The sequence below is a fragment of the Chiloscyllium punctatum genome, chromosome 9, assembly GCF_047496795.1.
Source record: "Chiloscyllium punctatum isolate Juve2018m chromosome 9, sChiPun1.3, whole genome shotgun sequence".
NCBI lineage: Eukaryota > Metazoa > Chordata > Chondrichthyes > Orectolobiformes > Hemiscylliidae > Chiloscyllium > Chiloscyllium punctatum.
Genome location: NC_092747.1, coordinates 45,048,234 through 45,061,477, shown reverse-complemented (window position 1 = coordinate 45,061,477; position 13,244 = coordinate 45,048,234). Strand labels below are relative to the sequence as shown.

The window sequence follows — 13,244 nt, the reverse complement described above, 5'->3', positions numbered from 1 at the left end:
ATAAGTATTTAATTACAAGCAACCAACATGGGAACATAATGTGAACATAAGTTAAAGTTCTTTTTTCCAAAACCACATGCAAAGCAAACAGTTTCAAGGCTACATTGTCACATTAAAGACACTGTATCCTTTTTGTGAGCCTATCTAGGCTGTATTTCAAAATGATCCATGGTTTAGTTTATAATGTATGCCAACCTTTGTGGACCAACAAAAGCTTTAGTGTCTCATTTTATTGACCTACAGACTGCGACTTTAAATCAAAAGTACATTACTTTCTCATTGCTGTTCTTTGCTTTCTTTTGTTGCTAATATGTAATTCTGCTACACTTTTTGTTGTTACATCGTGTTTCTACAACTTGCAAATAGCTCAGCATTTCTTACATTGTTAACAAAATTTCATTAAAGCGTGATCTGCTAGAATGGAATGTGGTAAGAAAATATCATTTGGCCGGTGAAATCTGTCCCTTCCCAATTAATAATTTGAGTTCTCATGGGAACTTCCTAATTTACTTAATCTACTGAGGGAACCAAAAGACCAACTACAGGTGAAGCCTTCATGATGATGAAAAATGAAATTACTGTGTGACCCCAAAGGCAATCATGCATTCTTCAGTCTTCACTGATTGCATACAATGTTCAAAATTCCAGTTTGTCAAGAAATCAGACAGGTTTAAACAAACACAAGTGTACTACATTAAACAAAGTATATCCAAGTACTTGATAACAGTTTAGTTTTTTTTGGTGGCTATCAATAATCAGATATTTCTCTTTCTTCCACTTTTGTTAATGGATATTCATGAAGTTGTCATGTTTCTAATTTCACTCTATTTTTGTTAACTCCAATTGTATCCTACCTTCGCCCATTTAACTTATTTACTCAAACCCTTTTTGAATCTTGTAAAGTAATCTTTAACTCCAGTTACCATTGGTTGCCAAGTTGACCCAGGTTCATTTATCATTAGCTTTTGCTTTCTATCGCTAAGCTAATTTTCAAACCAGCTAACTAATGTCCCATTAATTCCATGTCCCCTTTATCGTCTTTAAAAGTCTAAGAGACAGAACTTTATCTTTTGAAAATATAAGTAATTATGTCTTTGGAATAGCTTCTGTCCACTAATTTAGTTACCTCCCCAAAGAATTCCACTGAATTTGTGATGCATGACATATTGCTTCTAAAACCACAATGACTGCTCCTTATGGCTCCTCTGGTTTTAGAACGTAATGATAACTGCACCCGAATTACAAATCCCAGAAGAAAGGAGTGTCATGGTTGTAAAACATGTTTTATTCAACTGGAAGCTTTATCAATCAATAAATATAAAGGTTATGCAGACATAACTTCCATAATTAGTAGTTTTGCAGTTGACGTGGATCTGAAGGGTATGAGGTACGCTGAAAGAAAAGCACAGTAGGGATAATTTTCTTCTTTGCCACTGGGACGGTAACCTGGCAGAATACCTTACTCACTAACTTCACGAGATGTTCAGTTTACATCCACACGAAGATGCAAAATTTACCTGATTTCTCAAAATAATTTTATGGTCTTTAAAATGAACAAAACAAACCAAAGAAATCCCTCAAAACATTTTCCAAACTTCCAGTCAGCTGCCGTGACACATTCCCTTTGCTTATTCTCAGTGCATTCTTGATAATTAGTTCTGTCATGTTTAACTGTAATCCTTGTCATCATTTTCTCCTCCTTTTCCTCCTTTCCAGTTGGTTGGTACTGGTTCTTTATGCATCATTAGAGACTGTCTTCTTGCTTAGGGATTTTAAACTCAGAAATCCTTGATTCTAGAGTTCCAGTGCTTTAACTTGAAATGTTTCAAGACATTCTTTGATTGAAAGCCCTTGATTTCCCCAATCTATTTGACTGTTGTTCACAACTTATGAATCCTTAATTAATTACTTTGGTGAGGTTAATTGATTTGTAAAATATTCCCCATTTGGGTTTTTAAATTCTTCATTTATCCCATCCTTTTTTTTTGCCTCGTTTTGGTTTACTTAAGCGTAGTTTACAAACTTTTCTTTCCTCTTGATTAAAAAAAACCCACTCAGCTATTTTAATAATTTTTTTAAAATTAGATTACTTACAATGTGGAAACAGGCCCTTTGGCCAACAAATTTTATTTCTGTTTTGAGGTCCTTAACTTGACATGAGATGTAAACTTCTGATTTCTAGACTGTAGCACCAGATACTTCACTATCAATGGATATATAAAGTTAAAAATCACACAACACCAGGTTATAGTCCAACAGGTTTAATTGGAAGCACTAGCTTTCAGAGCGCTACTCCTGCTTCCAGTTAAACCTGTTGGACTCTAACCTGGTGTTGTGTGATTTTTAACTTTGTACACCTCAGTCGAACACCGGCATTTCCAAATAATGGATATATATAATATTTATGTCTCCAACCCATTTTTATTCTTTTTCCTTTCTACAACTACAGCCTTCCAATGAATGCTCTCCATTTATCTGTATATGTGGAAGAGAGATGAAATTATTTTTGTGTAATATTTTTAATATAAGAACAACTTTGATATGTCAATGCAGATCTTATTTGACCATACTTGCCAATATGATGATGTTCTGTACGCTTGCATTCTCAAAATAATCCTAGCTTCTCAAAAGTAGTGGTTCTTCTCGTCCAATCCTTCAAATCCTCTCAGCATTACAAGTTCTTTCAGAACATCATGACTATGTCAAAAGCTTACGTTGTTGTTAGCCTGATGAAGGAGCGGCGCTCCGAAAGCTAGTGCTTCCAATTAAACCTGTTGGACTATAACCTGGTGTTGTGTGATTTTTAACTTTGTACACCCCAGTCCAACACCGGCATCTCCAAATGAATTAGATTGCTGTGTTTGTTTCCTGAGTCTTTCAAGACTCGATGCCAAATGTCAAGATCCAAGCCTTATTCTTCACCCCATAACAGCACTTTAACTAGCCTCTGTCCCATGTATCTTTACCTTCTGAAATGCTCTTAGGGTCCAGTTCTCAAAAATCTTAGTTTCATGACTCTCAGACCACAAATAACTCCAGGGTCTAATTGTACCTGTTCCATTTCAGGCACCACCTACCAACTGATTCCTGCATGACAACCTAACAGTGCATCTCTTATTTTGTTTCTGGCTCCCCCACTTATTCTCTTTTAGACTGAACGTCTACGACAGCTCAATTTCTTTCTCTTACCCACATGTTCTGTCGTGGGTCCCAGACAGCCCTATCCTTGATTGTACTCAGACAAACATGGGAAAAGTAACGCGAACAAAGGCTTTAAGTCACTTTCATCTCTCTCAAGAATGTATCTGACATTAAACAGACAGTGGTCTTTGGAAAATACTTAAATAATTTGGATCATGTACCTGGTCAGGATGTAGCATTTTAATGGAAACCAGAATGGACAAGTCAGGTAAACCAGTGACTTCTTAAGCCCTTCTGAAATCTCCAATGATGTGAGCAGGGAAGTGTGTTGGCCCCAACCTTATTCCTCTTCTTTAAGGAAGTGTTCAGGAACATGCTTCAGGAATAATGGAGCCTCTTCAACCTCTGGCATCTTCAGGCTCATCTGAAAACGCAAGAAAAACTCATCCATGTGCCTCCTTTCACTAATGACTGTGCTCTCCTGGCCCACAGGCAGTCAGATCTGCAATATATGGAAACATTTTCCACAGGCAGCACAACTCTTTGTGCTAAAACTCGAAAGTTTAAAGAAAACTGAAGATCTGCATCAGGCTGCTTCCAAAAAGAATATAGATAAGCATCCTCAAGGGAACTGCAATGAATTATCTAAAGACGTCATACATTTCTATTTGTGGAGCATCATCTTGTCTGATGCCATTATAGATGAGGAAGTCGACAATATGCTTTCTAAAGCAAGCAATACATTCATCTGACCCTACAATAAAGTATGGAGCAACCACAGTCTTATAGCACAAACTAAATCAAAGTTCAAAAAGCCTAGTCCTCATCACCCTTCTGTATGTCACTGAGCCATGGGTCCGGTACTGTGTGCCCACCTTTCAACGTGTTTTAATCAAGTACTACCTCACAGCATCCTCAAGATGGTAAGGCCACATTGCAACCTTTGAAGTCCTGGAAACAGTCAACATCGCCAGCATCAAGGCCACCCACCAACAAAGGCAGATCACATTTTTCCAGATGGCTGACAGCTGTCTGCCCAAGTCTGTGTTGTACAGAGAACTGATCACTGGTAAACAGAACGAGGGGGTTTTATATATTCTCTGAAGGAGCCCCTCCCTGTGTGCCAGGGAGAAGTGCAGGCCATAGGTCAGAATGCTTGGAGGTGACATATCAAGAGGGCTATAGACAAATTTGAGATCAAGCAAAGAATCAACACAGAGGAAACATTGGTGGAGAAGGGAAGACCCAGTTGTCCCAAGTAGTGCCTACACCTTTACCTGTCTGGTGCAGCAGAATCTGCTGATCACTGATAGACTGGAGTAGCCAACAACCTTCCTAAAATCATCACCTGTGAAGAGAGATAAAAGAATCACACAGATACTTCAATCAGGGAGAAGGAGGAGATATTAGACATAATCTAATAAAACAGGAGGTATTAAAGAGTTGAATGTCTTTGAAAATTGATTAATACCCAGGACAGATTTTTAAGCTTTTTTTTGGGCTGTTAAGGGAAGTCAGAAATAATTCAAACTAGAGAAGGCTGCATTTGGGAAAGGCTAGCAAGGCAATGGGATATACAATTTGGATAGAGGATGGCGTAGTGATGATGTCACTGGCCTATTAACCAAGCAAACTAAGCGAATGCTCAGGGGTGAAGAATGCAAATCCCAATTTGACAGCTGATGGATTTTAAAATTCAAAGAAGAATTCTAGAATATAAAACTGGTCTTAGTCATTGACCTTTCATGATTAACTAGGCGAAAGTGAGGACAGCAGATGCTGGAGATAAGAGTCAAGATTAGAGTAGTGCTGGAAATGCACAGCAGGTCAGGCAGCATCCGAGGAGCAGGAAAATCGGCGTTTCAGGAAGGAACCCTTCATCAGGAAAGAGGCCTCATTCCTGATGAAGGGTTCCTGCCTGAAACGCCGATTTTCCCGAAACGCCGATGCCTGAAACACCATCGAGCACAAAACAGCCTGCTTGATTGGCACCACATCCACTCCCTCCACCACCAACACTCAATAGCAGAATGTGTACTATTTCCAAGATCCACTGCATAAGTTCAGCAAATATGTTTAGATTTCATCTTCCAAACCCCAGATCACTATCATCCTGAAGACAAATACAACAAATATACGAGAACATTACCACATGAAAGTTCTCCTCCAAACCACTACCATCCTGACTTGGAAATATATCACCATTCCTTCAGTGTCACTGGTGCGAAATCCAGTAACTTCCCTGTCTAATGGCATTATGGGTCTACCTACAGCACATGGACTGAGGCAGAACAAGAAGACAGGTCAATATCACCTTCTTGAGCAGCTCGGAAAGGAAAATGACTACTGGCCAGCCAGTGATTCCTATCAATGAGTAAAAAAATGCACTTTGCAATGTACTAGATGTACAATCATTGACCAATAATACCCACATTCTACAAATGCATGAAGGTAAACTGGTCAAGTTGTCTTTATTTAGCTGAGACACTGAATGTAAGAGCTGACAGGTTATGGTGGAACTATATGAAAGCACTAGCAGGAGTATTCTGGACAGCTCTGAACACTCCACTCTTGGAAAGGTGTAAGAGGGCATGGGGGGGGGATTTAGGAGGATTCAGGGAGAATGTCAATTACGAGAAAAGATTATTTTATTTCGTTTGAATAGAGGAGGTTGAGGGCACAACTAATTGAAATGCATAAAACTAAGGGTGGTCTAAGGTCCTTTGGCCCATTGAGTCTGTGTCTATCAAAAACAAGCATAACAAGCACTAATGATTCTAATTCCATTTTCTAGCTCTTGGCCCATAGCCTTGTCTATCCTGGCATTGCAAGTGCATTTCTAAATATTTCTTAAATGTTTTGAGGGGTCCTGCTTCCATTACCCCACAGGCAGTGGTGAGTTCCAGATCCCACCACTCTTTGGATGAAAAGTCTTTCCCTCCTATCCTCTCTAAACCTTATGTTTCTTGTCTTAAATCTGTGCTCCTGATTATTGATCCATCCACCAAGGCGAAAAGATTCCTCCTTTTATCCAACCCTGTAATTTTTGCATCTCAATCTTGTCTCTTGTTATTCTCCTCTGATCTATGAAAACCGAACCACAGTCTGAGCAATTTTTCTTCCTAAATGAAATTCTTCAGCTCAGGCCACATCCTAGTAAATCTTCTTTGCATTATTTCCTGTGCTATCACATCTCTCCTTTAATGTGAATTCCAGAACTCTGCATAATACTCTAGCTGTGGTGTAACCAATTATTTTCTATACAGTTCCAGCATGACCTCCTTTACTGTTAAGCTCCAAGGATACCATAGGACTTCTTAATCATTTTGCCTACCTGACATGCCCACCAAAGTCCTCCTTGATCCTCAGTGCTTCCCAGGATCCTGCTGTTCTGCACATATTTCCTTACCTTATTTGCCCTGCCCGAGTGCATCACCTCACACGTATCTGGATTAAATTCCATTTGTCACTGATTAACGCATCTAATACATCATCGTGCATCCAACTTATTTACCATCCCACCATCTTTCATATCATCTGGGCATTCCTCCCGATTGTTGCTCTAACCTGAGCTGGCAACCTCTGACCAGGCTGGCATGGTCTGATGTTGTGGCTTCCACTGCCAGGCCGGTGGAGGAGAAAGTCTTGCCTCCACACTACCCATCCAGCAGGGCCTCAAGAACCCTGCCCGCAAGCCGGGTGTCTGTCATGTTCAGGGTCAATGTCAGTAACTGTGGGGCAACAATGGATTGACCACGTTTAATTGGGTGCGCAACAACCTATTAAAGATGCTGCCAGTCAAAGTAGAGATCTCCGGTGAGTGGTGAGTTGCTCCTGTAGCAAGATGGGGCAGAAGTCGGATGTGATACTCACCATAAGGGCCGAACTGTCAATTAACGGTGAGTTTGGTAAGATATGGCCCCATGGTGAAAATCACTGTGGTAAGATCAAAGTGGCTTGCACTTTGCAAAAACAACCATAGAATTCTGCCTTTTGTGGGTGATCAGCATTGTTGGAACAATTTATTTAAAGTGGATAGTCAGATGCCTGAAAATATTTCTGAAGAGTTTGGACTGGATTTTCATCTTTGTGGTTGGAGTTTGGAGAATTCCCAGTTCAATACACCCATCTTGGGACAATGTACAAGTAAAGGCAGGGTATAGGGTGATAATGGGAGCTGCCTCACCAGACATGAGGACCATGAGCAGTGAGTCCATTAAATGCTGGCCCATCTCCATAGAAACTGTGGAGGCCATGACATGACTGTCTATCCCTGCAGTAGAGCTAACCACCAGCAGCCCATACCTGTATCCTGTAATGGAGAAACTGAGGTTGCTAGGAATAGTGTAGGGAATCTAGGAATCAGGTCCCGGCCCCCATTTTTATCCTTCCATAGAGCCTCTTCAATTCCATGAAAATTCAGCACATTTTAACTTATTTCATTTTAAGCATTGACTTCCCAATTCCTGAGCGAAAACATAATTCCTTGATGAGGTACAAATGCTTTCAAACTTAACCTGTCCATTTGAATTGAGCAGAGTAATAATAACTACAGGGGAGTAAAGTATACGGAAAGTTATTGCAAATACAGAGTCATAGAGTCACAGAGCTGTACAGCACGGAAACAGACCCCTTCAGTCCAACTCTTCCATGCTGACCAGATATCCGAAATTAATCTAGTCCCATTTGCCAACATGTGGCCCGGAACCCTCTCCAACCTTCCTATTCATAAACCCATCCAGATGTCTTTTAAATGTTGGCATTGTACCAGTCTCCACCACCTCCTCTGGCAATTCATTTCATACATGCACCACCCTCTTCATGAAACTCTTTCTCCTCTCGCCTTAAACCTATACTGTTTAGTTTTGGATTCCGCTCCCTGGGGGAAAAGACCTTGGCTATTCACCCTATCTATGCCCCTCTTAATTTTAAAAACATTGAAAGAGGTTTGTAATATCTGCAGATGTAGATGGGTCCCAGACTGTTGAGTACATCTTTGAATTACAATTGTTTCTCACTTGTATCATGTATTTATTTATCTGCAGAGATTGGAATTACCTAATTTCTTCACTTGGCAAATTTTCATTTATAGTGTAGTTTATATCTAGTTATGGAGAGTTAGCTTATGTTTTTATTTGCAGTGACTCTGTGCATTGCAAGAGAATAAATTATGTTAAACCCCAGCAGCAGCTTTGAACATGGAGTATTAAAAAGGGAGACATCCAAGTGATACAAAGTGTGATTGGGATGATGAATGGCAGTCGACAACTGAAACAGCAGATTGAGAAGAAAAGTCAATCTTTTCTATTGAGTGGGTAATCTAAGTCTTCTTTACACCTGCAAACACTCCATGACTTATGCGAGGATGTGCTATTGTTGAGTCTTTTCTTTGCAAAACATGCATCTAGTTTTAGATTTAGCTATAGAAGCAACATTTATCATGAAAACTTAGGATTCCTTTCATTAGCAGACAAAATACAATCAATTTTACCCAAAATATTGACTGTTGTCACAGTTATCCCAATGGGTGATGGGATCTGGGAAACATGGGTCTGTGCATTAGCACATGATCTCCTAAAATAACTTTTGTTGTTGAAACTGGGTTATGACTTTTGTTCATGTGCACTTTTACAATATAAGTTATGTTCTCTCTAGATGAGATCACATGCTTTTAAAAGGGGTTTACATTATGAGAATAATTGATTGAAGACAGTGGTTTGTTTGCCTCGGGGTGTTGCTACTTAGAGCCTTCTGCTGTGTAATACTGCATCTAATCTGTGTATATTACTATAATACATGATGATCAAATGAAGCAGATCACATCCTGAAACCCCACTAAATAAATGCCACCTTCTGGAATCTTAAGCACATTACATCAAAAGCATGAATTACAAATAGGATAAAATAGGTTCCTGCTGCTGCTTGCAATCTGGATTTTTAATTAATAGAACAACATTAACAATAAAAAAAAGCCAAATAGATTAGTGCTCTTTGTACAGAGTGACATTTTACTGATTGAATGCACACCAGTACTTTTTATGGTAATACATTTGCCATAGCACATAAACACAGACATTACAATTTCAATGAATTACAATTTCAAATGTTTGTTTTTAATGTAATGACATTCAAAACATAACATTGCCGTAAATTGCACTTTGGAAGTAACACACATTAGCATTAATACACAAACATAAAAGAAAGAGACACCAAGTCATTTTTAAACAATGGACTTTTTTGAAAACAAAGAAAACCTTTAATAGATAAATATTGAATAAAAAATACATAAATAAACTTTATACTGAACAATATTATAGTGAGTACATACACTGTATGGCTTGGTGTTGAGGACTACAATGAACCCACATTTGTAAACACATTTCTATTGATCTCAACTGTGACTGCATTTTGGTGCTGAAGTTATCATTGGGATTCAAAATAAAGTCAGCTAGAATTCCTGATTGCTGTTTACTCAACTCCCACCAGAATATATATATATATAAATATGAGTGAATGTTTGGGGGGATTATACTTGGATTTGACTATCATAATTCGAGTTGACTAACCCATTGAGACACACTTTTGAGATTGAGTTCACTCATGAAAGTAGACATTTGTGTGAGATGCTGCGCAATGACTAACAACCTTAAAGTATGAAATAGAATCGGCTGAACCTATACTTTATCATTAAAACAAAGAATATTGAATGTATTGATACAGTTGACGGTATGAAGTGTTAAAATATTAAAATTAATCTCACTACTTTATCCAGGTATTAGGTTGTGAATTAACTTCTCTGCAGGAAGTCACCACAGAAACTAATTAGGTGACCTTTTGCTGTCTGATATCCTGTAGTTTCTCACTTTTGTGATGGTTTTTCAGATATAATAAGCCAATTAAAACATGCATTTTCTGTTTCCATTTTGGTGTGTTTTGTTTCCAATAACAAGCCTGCAAGTATATATTACAAGAATAAATTAGTTCATATTTGCTTGAAATGTTTTTTTCCAATACAGAAATCCAGCAGATTGTGATTCCATTAAAACTGAGATGTATATTTCCAGTGAGAATTTCTTCCATGCCACTTGTCATGTGATTCAGTTCCCTGCAGAGAGTACAAAAACTGGATTTAAATTAGTCTCATGTTTCCTGTAGAGCTACAAGCAAGTACACAGCACTTGACCTCTGTTTTACAATGAAGCAAAAAAAAACAAATCAGTTAATCAAGAACAATCCTCTCCAGGGATATGCTGAGATGGCAAAGAATGAATGAATAAGCTGAGCAAAAGCTACACATTACATAATGTGACTGATCTAATAAGAAATTTTTCTTCAGAACAAGTAGGGTATAGTTATGAACATTGATTTGGATTCATGCAGTTGGAGGAATATACTATAGCATTAGTTGGAAGAACTTCAGCTGCTATTTCTGGAATGTCTCACTCAGTCACATATATATAGAGATATAGAGCTTATTGGTTCTTCTTATCTTGCCCATCCATAAAATTCTTGTACGGAACCAATAAATGAAGATCCGGATTGTGTATGAAACCTGCCAACCAGCACATCTAGACTGAGTCATTATTGAATTCCATGATTTCCTCAACGCTTGTAAAGTGTTCATCTTCATTATTCAATGTGGATGTTCATTCCATCTATGAGTCACTCTTTGTGCTAAAGAACTACTTGGCATCAATTTGGCTTATTCTAATGTGACCCTATATAGTCTTTGCCTTACACTCATTATTTAATGTAGTACTCCAGATGTATTGTTTTTGTATTTCTATACCTCTGTAAGATATTTCATTTAAAATTTGAAAATCCATTCTTTTCTTGGGCTGTGCTCTTCCTCAGTAGTTCAATTTTGAGGTTTTCAAGTATTCTTTGTAATTGAGGCTCTACAAAGTTTGGGCTGTTCTATTTAATTTTGCAAGATTACATGTATAATAGTTGTCAAACCTGTAAAAGTTTGATTTATAAGCAAATACACAGGCCTATCATGAACATTTTACTGTGAAATACATGGTATAATTTTTTTTGGCTCAATTTTTCTCCCTTTCCTTAAAACAATGATTCTTTCTAGGGGTGAGGTTCAACAGACACCAGACCCCATCTAGACCTTCATGCCTAGGTGCAGCCAGCTAAAATGTCTGTTCTAAATGTGTGAAACTGAACCTGGGGAGGCTGAATATCAAGAACGAATTCTCATAAATATCCAGTTTAACTTCAGAAGAGCCAGCAATACTCAGAAAACTGGCCAAAATGTGATTTACACTGTTTGGCTTGATTTCACTGAAAGATGAGTGGAAAATTCTCACATCCCCTGGGACTAAGGACTGTAGAACTATTGAGAAAACTCTGCAGCAATGCACCATCCTGTCTCTGTTCCAAATTTGCATGTATGTAATTTGCATGAATGTGTATCTTATCAGATTTGTCCTCTTCCAAGCATTGGACTGTTGTGATCAATTAAGGGACTCTACAGTTGACTTGGCTGACACCAAACAACGCAGCACGGGTTATTGAGTCAGGACATAGTTTCAATTTATATGAGCTACAGAATTTATCTGTGAATCTTCAGGCTGCTGTATTTTGAGTTATTTTTATTACTTATTAGTACTGCTATAATACATGTTTCTTCAATTGGTGTGAATTGGCTTTAATACAAAAAGAATTTAGACCATTATTTGTAGAATGCAAACTTTCCTTATTGGCTATAACGTGATTCCAGCCTCATTAGTTTAAGTGGCGTGGCTATTGTGCGATTTTCTTATAATGCGAGATTGCACGAGAATGGAACTATATTGTGATATCAAAGCTGACTAATGAAAATTTTCACTATTTGTGGCTTGAAACATGTCATTATAACACAGAGCATTAGCTCCCATCACCCCTGCTATTGATTGCTTTTAAGAAATGAGATTCGGCAAGGACTGTCAGAATTGCACAAAGGTGGCGAAGAGTCCCAAACAAGAAGTTATGTGTGATGTAATTGGCTTGCAAAAAACATTTACTGCTTATAAATCTAGTTGAACAAAGCACATCAGGAATATCTTTTGATCAAAACAATACATACCAGCAAATATGTTCTGACACATTCATTTCTTTACAGCAAATAAAAAAACATATATTTAGAATTACAGCATCTTTCTAACAAGTTGAATTGCGTTGTACCATTTTGATGTTTTCCGATACCTCCTCAGTTGTTTGGGGATTTCCTGCTGTCAACCCCCAGTCTACAACTCCTCTATAATCAAATTCTAATTGTAACCCATCTCTAAGAATTCCTTGTCATCAATAATGTAATTAATGAACCCACTTTTGTTTGACAAATGCTCTCAAGTAGCAGTTGTGAAATTAACACCATTTGGCTCCATACATCAGTATTCCTCTCCCTTCTTGTCAGATCCTAAATTAAAAAGCTGATGAATCATGATTTAATTGCCAAAAGTTAGGAAGTGGGGTTCCAACTGTGACACCTATAATACAGATATGAGTGTGAGGAGCTGACAGGTCTGAGAGGTGAGGTTTTGAACATTTCATTGTGCTATTCACTGTGGAGTACTAGTTATTAAGAGCAGCCTTCAGTACCTTTTTAATTCATAATGTGCAAGATTTTCTAGGCCCACAAATACCAGCAAAGCCAAATATCCTATTTCTGGTGCCAGCTATTTTAAGGGGAGGTGGATTGTTGTCCAACAGCGCTGCCTTCATCACAACGTGACCAGCCTATTAGGCTCACTAACAGTCTCGTTAAGTGCATTGGCAGGAAACCAACAGAAACTTTTCCAGGCCACCTCCAGTTTCCTGTCTCAACAGGGCAATTTGGTTTCCTGAAGGCAGGCAGGAGAGAAACATAGATCTACCTTAGCAACAGAATAGTTATTCTGAAGTAACATGATTAATCTCCCTTCAGTATTCGTTTAGGATCAAGGATGACTTGCTTCTGCTCAAATTGATGCGCTTTGGGATGGCTGGTAAATTCACCATGCGATCTGCAGACTCTACCATATTACATTAAATAATGTACCTTCTCAAAATGACTATCTCACCTTGTGCCAGCAAGTGTTAACCCAGGTGATGGGATCTCCCCTGTCAGGTGA

General features: G+C 38.3%; 1 protein-coding gene across 5 annotated transcripts in view; it reads left to right on the top strand.

Moving 5' to 3' along the window:
- The window catches only part of LOC140481346 (fibroblast growth factor 9), a 65,750-nt gene that overhangs the window by 47,104 nt on the left and 5,402 nt on the right, over positions 1-13,244 (top strand). The gene's annotated exons all lie outside the window — the stretch shown is intronic.